This window comes from Pleurodeles waltl, chromosome 6, assembly GCF_031143425.1.
Source record: "Pleurodeles waltl isolate 20211129_DDA chromosome 6, aPleWal1.hap1.20221129, whole genome shotgun sequence".
NCBI lineage: Eukaryota > Metazoa > Chordata > Amphibia > Caudata > Salamandridae > Pleurodeles > Pleurodeles waltl.
Window position 1 is genome coordinate 81916626 of NC_090445.1, and position 10185 is coordinate 81926810.

The window sequence follows — 10185 nt, forward strand, 5'->3', positions numbered from 1 at the left end:
ATTTGTTTATGAAAGAACACATTTTAAGTAACTGCTTCAATGAAAAGTTGCATCAGTATCTGATAGACCTAGGTCCAATTTCTCCCCAAGAATTGGGAAAGAAGGCAGACCAGTGGGTCAAGACTAGGGTAACCAAAACTTCCACTGGGGGTGACCAAAAGAAAGGGGTTACAAAGACTCCCCAGGAGAAAGTGGGTGACACTAGAAACAAAGAAAAAGAGTCCTCTGTAGGCCCCCAAAAACCAGAACAGGTGGGTGGGTCCCAAGACACAACCCAAAACAAAGGTGGGTACCAGGGTAAGAGCTGGGATGCCACTAAGGCATGGTGCCATAACTGTAGACAGACAGGGCACCACACCAAGGACATTTCTTGTCCCAAAAACAAACCCCCTAGCAAAATCCCAGGGGTAACCAGTGTAGCCATTGGGGATGACTCCTCAGATGAGGAGGTCTTCATAGCTTTCAACTGGAAAAAGGGCCCAACAGGTGAGTTGGAGATTCCAGAGGGAAGTAGACACTTCCACCACCTACAGGTGAATGGAATCCCAGCCACTGCCCTGAGAGACACTTGTGCCAGTCACACTATTGTGCATGACAGGCTGGTGTTCTCAAACCAGTACATCCCAGGTGAGACTGCCAGAGTAAGAGTTAGCCCAGACAGGGTCACTGATAGGCCTGTGGCTTTTGTGCCCATAGAAGTGGGTGGGACTTTTAGCTGGAGAAGGGTGGTAGTTAGTACAGACCTCCCCCTTGATTGTCTCCTTGGAAATGACTACCCAGAGGTTAGTCAGAGCCCAAGAGAAGAACTGGTCCAGTGCCAGTCCTCTCCCAAGGATTCTGGAGGTCCTGCCCCTGCAGTAACTGCAAGTAGGCCCAAGAAGAAAAAGAAAAGAAAACAGAATAGGAAAGGTGGGCAACCTTTAGCCAAGGTTCCAGCAAGCCAAGGAGATTCTGCTCCAGTAGGGGAGAACTCCAAAAGTGGCACTGGTACAGTCCAACCTGACCCACAAGAAGTCCTGGCTAGTCAGGCAACTGTTAAGCCTGAGTGTGTGGCTCCTCAGCTAACAGAAGAAAGAGTGGAAGAAGGGTGTTTACTACAAGATGTGGTAACCCCCACTCTAATACAGCAGACAGGCACCCTGAACCCAAAGAAGCCTGTAACTTAGCCCCTTCCCTTGTAGGTGAAGAGCTAAAGGTGTGGTTCTGGGCCCTGACAGCTGTCAGTGGCCTCTGCTGGGTGTTAGCCTTTATGGCTGCACTATCCTTGGCATGGTGGTCTGACCCCATGCCAAATAGCAAGTTAGGCCCCCTGACCCTGTTGGTCATGGTGGGGTTACTCCAGCTCTGGGTAACCTCTTTGGGTAAACTAGGGGTGACCCTGGCTAAGATAAGATTAGCAGAGGTGGATACCTCTAACCCCAAAATAGAGAGAATGGGTGGAGACATTAAAGACACAGACAAGAGGCAATTCAGACTAGGTCCTATCACTGTGGAAGTGGGTCAGTTCCCCAGAGGGAATGACCTGAACAGGAGGATGTAAGGCAGAGTAGGCCCTGCAACAAACCAGCCTATTTCCTCTACTCTTCCTCGCCTGACAGACTAGGAAGACTCTCCCAGCTTTGGCTGAGTCTCCTGGCCTGTGGGCTGGGGGGGGCTTGTGTAAAGAAATGGCTCCCTGTTGCAGTTACCCCCCCACTTTTTGCCTGATACTGATGCTGACTTGACTGAGAAGTGTGCTGGGACCCTGCTAACCAGGCCCCAGCACCAGTGTTCTTTCACCTAAAATGTACCATTGTCTCCACAATTGGCACAACCCTGGCACCCAGGTAAGTCCCTTGTAACTGGTACCCCTGGTACCAAGGGCCCTGGTGCCAGGGAAGGTCTCTAAGGGCTGCAGCATGTCTTATGCCACCCTAGGGACCCCTCACTCAGCACAGACACACTGCTTGCCAGCTTGTGTGTGCTGGTGGGGAGAAAATGACTAAGTCGACATGGCACTCCCCTCAGGGTGCCATGCCAACCTCCCACTGCCTGTGGCATAGGTAAGTCACCCCTCTAGTAGGCCTTACAGCCCTAAGGCAGGGTGCACTATACCACAGGTGAGGGCATAGGTGCATGAGCACTATGCCCCTACAGTGTCTAAGCAAAACCTTAGACATTGTAAGTGCAGGGTAGCCATAAGAGTATATGGGCTGGGAGTCTGTCAAAAACGAACTCCACAGCTCCATAATGGCTACACTGAATACTGGAAAGTTTGGTATCAAACTTCTCAGAATGATAAACTCACACTGATGCCAGTGTTGGATTTATTAAAAAATGCACACAGAGTGCATCTTAGAGATGCACCCTGTATTTTACCCAATTGTTCAGTGCAGGACTGACTGGTCTGTGCCAGCCTGCTGCTGAGACGAGTTTCTGACCTCATGCGGTGAGAGCCTTTGTGCTCTCTGAGGACAGAAACAAAGCCTGCTCTGGGTGGAGGTGCTTCACACCTCCCCCTGCAGGAACTGTAACACCTAGCAGTGAGCTTCAAAGGCTCAAGCTTCGTGTTACAATGCCCCAGGGCACTCCAGCTAGTGGAGATGCCCGCCCCTGGACCCAGCCCCCACTTTTGGCGGCAAGTCCAGGAGAAATAATGAGAAAAACAAGGAGGAGTCACTGGCCAGTCAGGACAGCCCCTAAGGTGTCCTGAGCTGAGGTGACTCTGACTTTTAGAAATCCTCCATCTTGCAGATGGAGGATTCCCCCAATAGGAATAGGGATGTGACCCCCTCCCCTTGGGAGGAGGCACAAAGAGGGTGTACCCACCCTCAGGGCTAGTAGCCATTGGCTACTAACCCCCCAGACCTAAACACGCCCTTAAATTTAGTATTTAAGGGCTTCCCTGAACCTAAGAATTTAGATTCCTGCAACTACAAGAAGAAGGACTGCAAAGCTGAAAACCCCTGCAGAGGAAGACCAGAAGACACCAACTGCCTTGGCCCCAGAACTCACCGGCCTGTCTCCTGCCTTCCAAAGAACCCTGCTCCAGCGACGCTTTCCAAGGGACCAGCGACCTCTGAATCCTCTGAGGACTGCCCCGCTTCGAAGAATACAAGAAACTCCCGAGGACAGCGGCACTGCTCCAAAAGAACTGCAACTTTTTTACAAGGAGCAGATTTAAAGACCCCTGCAACTCCCCGCAAGAAGCGTGAGACTTGCAACACTGCACCCGGCGACCCCGACTCGACTGGTGGAGAACAACCAACTCAGGGAGGACCCTCCGGCGACTCTACGACTGTGAGTAACCAAAGTTGTCCCCCCTGAGCCCCCACAGCAACGCCTGCAGAGGGAAACCCCAGGCTCCCCTGACCGCGACTGTCTTAACTCCATTTCCCGACGGCTGGAAAAGACCCTGCACCCGCAGCCCCCTGCGCCTAAAGAAACAGAACTTTTGTGCAGGAGTGACCCCCAGGAGGCCCTCTCCCTTGCCTAGGTGGTGGCTACCCCGAGGAGCCCCCCCCTTGCCTGCCTGCACCGCTGAAGAGACCTCTTGGTCGCCCATTGAAAACCGAAGGAAACCCGACGCTTGTTCCCACACTGCACCCGGCCGCCCCCGCGCTGCTGAGGGTGGACTTTCTGTGCTAACTTGTGTCCCCCCCAGTGCCCTACAAAACCCCCCTGGTCTGCCCTCCGAAGACGCGGGTACTTACCTGCAGGCAGACTGGAACCGGGGCACCCCCTTCTCTCCATTGAAGCCTATGTGTTTTGGGCACCTCTTTGACCTTTGCACCTGACCGGCCCTGAGCTGCTGGTGTAATAACTTTGGGGTTGCTCTGAACCCCCAACGGTGGGCTACCTTGGACCAAAAACTGAAACCTGTAAGTGACTTACTTACCTGTTAAAACTAACAATAACTTACCTCCCCCAGGAACTGTGAAAATTGCACTGTGTCCACTTTTTAAACAGCTTATTGTGTTTTATGTGAAAAGTATACATACTAAAGTAATGATTCAAAGTTTCTAGAGTACTTACCTGCAATACCTTTCAAACAAGCTATTACATGTAAAATTTGAACCTGTGGTTCTTAAAATAAACTAAGAAAAGATATTTTTCTATAACAAAACCTATTGGCTGGATTTGTCTCTGAGTGTGTGTACCTCATTTATTGTCTATGTGTATGTACAACAAATGCTTAACACTACTCCTTGGATAAGCCTACTGCTCGACCACACTACCACAAAATAGAGCATTAGTATTATCTCTTTTACCACTATTTTACCTCTAAGGGGAACCCTTGGACTCTGTGCATGCTATTCCTTACTTTGAAGTAGCACATACAGAGCCAACTTCCTACAGGGGCTGTGGGAGATATATCACTTGGGGACTCATGGCAGGTTGTGTTACAATACCACCAGGCGGTACCATTTGTTGGCCATAATTTGCCCTGGTCTGGTTGCTAAGTTCATCTTCCTTTTTAAACCTACAGTCTCTAATGAAATGTCCTGTCATTTTGCAATAGTGGCATGTCTGTCCCCTCTGGAATGTGTTTACTCTATTTCCCCCAAACCTTCCTCGCCCTCCTCTTCCATTATTCCTGTTATTGCTTCTCTGGGCATACTGGTAGGGTTGCATTGGGGTGCCTGAAGGGGGCATTCCCAGGGAAACTGCAGCTAACTGGGTGGTGGCAGTGGCAATTCCTTCCTCTGTTTTCTTGGCTAGTTTCTGCTGGACCAATTTAGCTGCTGCTTTCTCTATTTTATCTTTCTCGCTCTTTTCCTTTTCTTGTCTCTTCTTACAAAAATGTATTATGTGTGCTTGTATCTCTGTCCATGGTTTGGCCTCCAAGGCCACTATATTATCTAATTTATCCTGCACTTCAACTGGCAGACCCTTTTTCACTATATTGAAAAATAGTATTGCATTCTGTCCAGTGACATCCCAACTCTCCCCCACTTCCTGTGTCCATTTTTCCTTCATTCTGCTAAGGAATTGGGCTGGGCCATCATTTGGCTGCATTGTTTGTGCCATAAGGGACCCAATGTCTGGCCTGTCTGGATACATTTTCCTCAGTTGTTTCCAAACAATTCCCCTTACTCTATTAAAGGGTGCCCCATCACATTTTGGGTTAGTCAGTGTCACATCTTTTACTCCTGCCTTTGTGAACAGTGTGTCTGTCTCAGGGAACTTAGTAAACTCTTAATGTCCCCTATTGCAAGAGTAATCCCTGCAGTATGTTTTTCCAGAGCTGCTATCCATTTCCCAGCACCCTCAGCAAGTTGTGGCAACTGTTTTTTAAGATTTTCTTTGTCCATCTGGGGCCATGGTAAATATTGAGGCGCCCCTGGGCCCTTGAATATCAAGGGCAGTTGTGACAGGACTGTAGTCCTATTGCCAGTAGGGTGACGTGAGTCATACTTACAAGCATATCTCTGCCACACTCTTAAACGTTCAAAGGAACCCTCTCGTGGCCATGGTGTCATCTGTGATGCCAATCCTTCTGTCCAACCTGCTAGGTTGTCAGTAAAAGGGACAACATTATACCAACTATTTTCATACTGAGCTACTATTTCATTGGGTGTCAAATAATTGCCAGGACATACAGGGAATGCACGTGTCATGTTTTTTCTCGGTGTCATTTTTCCTGCCATATCAAATGTTCCCTTTCTCTCATATGGGCGTGCATGCGCCCCATCATATACTAATCTCTGTAATTCTCTTGGCTTCTTTTGTAAAGTCTGTCCTGTCTTACTGTTTTCGTCTCCCTCACAGGCATATTGTGACTGTTCCTTGTTATGATCCTCAAGAAGGGACATTCTTTTAACATGTTCAGTGACGTCATCTAATGCCCCCTCTGATCCTTTGTAGGATTTTTCTAAACCCATATCTTCTTCATCTAAGCTGCTATGTGTGGAGACTGTGTCATCTAGTCCTTCTTGTTCAATTATTTGTGGGCTAGTGTGGGCTCTTGACTGCCTCAGGGGCCCTTCCCCCTTTTCCCAAGCCGCTCTTTTGTCTACCCATCCATCTTCCTGCTCTGTGAACCACTTGCCTACACTATTCTCTTCTGCTCCTGAGTGCATGAACCTCCAGCACCCTGTGGGAGGACTTTCTGGTGTGAAAGCTAACCTTCTTGTCTCATTTTTAATATTGGCACTCAGTTTTTTCAAAACACCTTCCTTTTTTCTAGCCCCCTCCATTCTCTGTACCCCTCTTGATCCCTCATTAGGTATACCTTCATTCTTTCTAGTGGGGGACATCTCGTCCTCTAAATGAAGTGTAAATGTAGCATCTACTGTCCCTATGTATTTAGTACTGTCCCCACCTGACATTTCCTGTGGTGTACTGGCCATTTGAGGACATGGAGATGGGTGAACATATTCTCTATGTTTAGAAAAAGATTCTAATGGTGGGCTATACTCTGGGTCTGTATATCCCACAGCAGGGGGATGTGAAGAGATAGGTAATGAGTGTGGGGCACCAGGTTGCAATGTATACATGCCCTGTACCTTTGCACTGCCTAACATTAATGGCACATCTTGATAGGGGGGTGGAGGAGCCGAAGGGAGGGTTTGAGGCTTTGTATTTGACTCATTCATATTTGTTTCACAAAAGACCCTCCATTGGTCTAGTGTGATCTTCCTTTTCTCTAGTTTATTTCCCTTGTATTTACTCTGTAGGAAGGTGCCCATGTGTTCTATTATTGTATTATCAAGTGTGCCCTCTTTGGGCCATGCATGTGCAAGTTTTAATGTTGTTTTGTGCCATTCCTTACAGTATTTTCCTATCCTGTCCCTGTCTCCTGAGAACACTTTAACCATGTATTCTAAAGGAGACCCCATGTCTGTTTAGTGAACTTAATCTTTTGTACCATATGTTTTTCACTCTAAATGGACTTCTATTTACTTCCTAGGGTATTTCCAGACTTCACATAAACTATTATTAGGCTATGAAGGTGAACATTAGATATACATATATATATATACATACATATATCCCTAATCTCTTTAACAACTTTGTTCATTTACATATATATTGGGTAGGTGCATTAATGTGTGGCCTAAGTGGTTTGTTTGCCTGACACAACAAACAATAATGTTATTGTGATATATGCATTTTTATAAATTATTCATATCCTAAATTCCATACTGGGAGGTCCCTAATAAATGCATACAGTAGGAGGTCTAATACTAAATATGAGTCTGTTATTATTGCAGGGAATTCATGTGACTGTTGCCCATGGTTCCACTGAAAAATTGCAGTAACTTCAATATATTCACTTTCCTGCCACAAGGTGGCACCAGTGTCACACATGAAAACAAATTTAAAACTTTACTCTTGGAAAGACAACTGCAACAGGTTTTGCAGATTTCAAAATAAACTCTTTTATTCTAATTATGCGAAAATCCTGTTCACATTTATCTGAAAGGTAGTTAAATATATTTGTATGTATAGTAGCTGATAATTCTCCTTCTATTTGTATATCTTCAATATATGTGTGTATGTCCCAGTCTATACTATTTGATATTTCATCTAGCCTCCAATATTGAGGCTCTATAGTTTCATAATGGGAATAATAGTTAGTAGTGTCAATATTTGTCATGGGGTTCATGAGGCTACTACACTACGTTTAACTTGGAAGATAATGTCCTTGTATTAGTTCTTTGAATATTGTTTTTATAATTGTCTAACAGGCATTTCTTTTATGTCAATGTAGATTGTTTTTAAGGCCTAGGGGTGATATACTATAAATACTTAGACATTCCTAAACTTCTGACTTAAAAAATGATTCTATGTTATTGATATTGCTGATCTACTAAGGTCAGTTCTGTTGCAGAGGGCGACAGCCTGAATGTTATAAAAATGAATAATTAATTCAGGGATGTGGAATTAATTAGTTGACTTTTTTGGGACAGTACTTCACTTTTGAGTATACTGTTATGACTTAACCTTCATAAGAATAGGAGGTCAGATACTTATTCCTAAATTATACACTAAATAACAAACTTATATATTGACATTATTATGTGGCCACATTTCTGTCTATACATGCATATACATACACCATAAATTTTAATATACATACACAGTAATTCTTAATTTCATACTAGGGCAAACAAAATACTACTGGTCACTTCCCTCTGGATTCATAGAGGGGACAACTTTTCACTATTTTCAACAACAACAAAAAAATGGTGACTTCCAGATTCAATATCTGGGTTAGGTTGACATGAGTGTTCTTTAAAACATACACTGATTGCTCAGCCCCCAAGCCCAACACTACTCCTGACCACTTTTGACTTACTTAGTCAAGCTCCCTGTATCTTCTGGATTTACCACCGGGATCCCTTAATATTATCTCAATTCATACACAATCTTGCATGCAAACACAAAAATTACATACATTACAGTGTCAAAATTGTAACTGTCTTTATAAAATAAAAGGAACAGACCTCGTACTTTGTCCACTTCACTACCTTCCACTGAGACCCATCTGTCCCCACGAAATCAGAGATTTTTACATAAATGTTGGCATCTCCCTTACCTCTTTAAAAAGTGCGCAAATCACCTCGTGGAGACAGGCTGGGCCCCCAGTCCAGCAGTTGGTGAGATCAAAGTAGTGCTCCTGGCTTAGCTGGCCAATATGTTAGAGGGAAATCTGTTAACAAAATGAGACAGATCAATTTGACACAATAATATAGGTTTAATCGATTTTCAGCTGGGAACAACAGGCAGTCTCAACATAGAGGCCATGACTGAAGTTCAAAGTTCTGGTTCAAACACCAGTAGCATTTATACTGTAAAAACTACAAAAAACTGTGGTGAAGAGTTCACCATTGACGTAAGCAACTACAAGCAGTACAGATAAGATAATGAGGTGCCTTTGGAAAGAAGCACATGCACTTGTTGGCCTCATGGGTGGGTAAGTTACACTGACGTCATTCACCATATCTATCTTTCTGCACAACAAGAGATTATATGTTGCGTGCTGCTCATGGTAGCCCTGCCTTGCAACTACTTATCTGACCCTTTACACAATTCCCCTTAACACGATATGAATGACTTGTGGTTTTTAGGACCCCTGTGCTAAGCAAGGATACACCCTTCTGTTCCACCCTGTTCATGCTGAGTGAACATTATGAAAGCAACAGTTGGTGCAGCTTTAAAGAAAAAAATCATTCTAATGTGGCTGGGGCCTCTTGTGTGTTTCAGCACAGCTAACTTAACAATGCAGCATGTATATATGTTTCCTAACTAATAAGTGTTTGTTTGTCCTAAATATGACCTGTCTTTTCTATTGAACCCACAGTCTGTCTTTTTTAAACATGTCATGTATTAAGCCTTTCACTACTTACATTGGTTTACAACTATCTAGCCTAAAATGCTTGTATTGGGTTTTGGGAATTTATGTTTGTTTGTATGTGATGTATTCCTATTCTTCCTACATCAGATTAAAGTAGGTATGAAAACTACTTTATGTCGGCAGCGGTATTTGATCACAGGACTGTGGAAGATACTGCTCTTGAATGTGGCGCCTTACACCTCTTGGCCATTCCGGCAGCCTCAGGAACACAGCTCTGGAGGCTGACTGCCACCTCGCGAAACAAGGAGCGTTCACACTGTTCTCTACTGGACATTTAAGTATGTGCCCAGAGAGAGGTTGAGAGGACAGATGCATGTGCCTGTGTCGAGTCAGCAGCAGAGAAAATGAAACAAAGGGGCCTCCTGGGATAACCACACACTACTTCCTCACAAAGAACACACAGAGGGTGTGCGAAATGACATAGGCACAGCAGCCCGGGTAGCTCAGTCGGTAGAGCATAAGACTCTTAATCTCAGTGTCGTGGGTTTGAGCCACATGTTGGGCGTGATGCTTTTTAAAGGCTTCTCCATTTTCGGGTTTAACATTAACTCTCACCTTTTTCAGATATTTCGCTGAGGCTTAAAACTACACACACACACATCCTGCAGTTTGCCTGACGATTCCCACAGGACTCCACACAATGCAGCACTTCCCGCCCTGGGAGGCACCGCTGGGAGCGGTCCTAGGCCGAGCCTTTCCTGCGCCCTTTCCTAGCCTCAGCCGCCCGTGCTTACAGCAAGCTCGGAGTCCGCTCCGGTCCGTCCTGTTCCCCCCCATCCTTTCAAAAAGAGGAGTTTAAGGTTGCATCCCCGCTGGAGTTATGATTAAAGTAGGTATGAAAA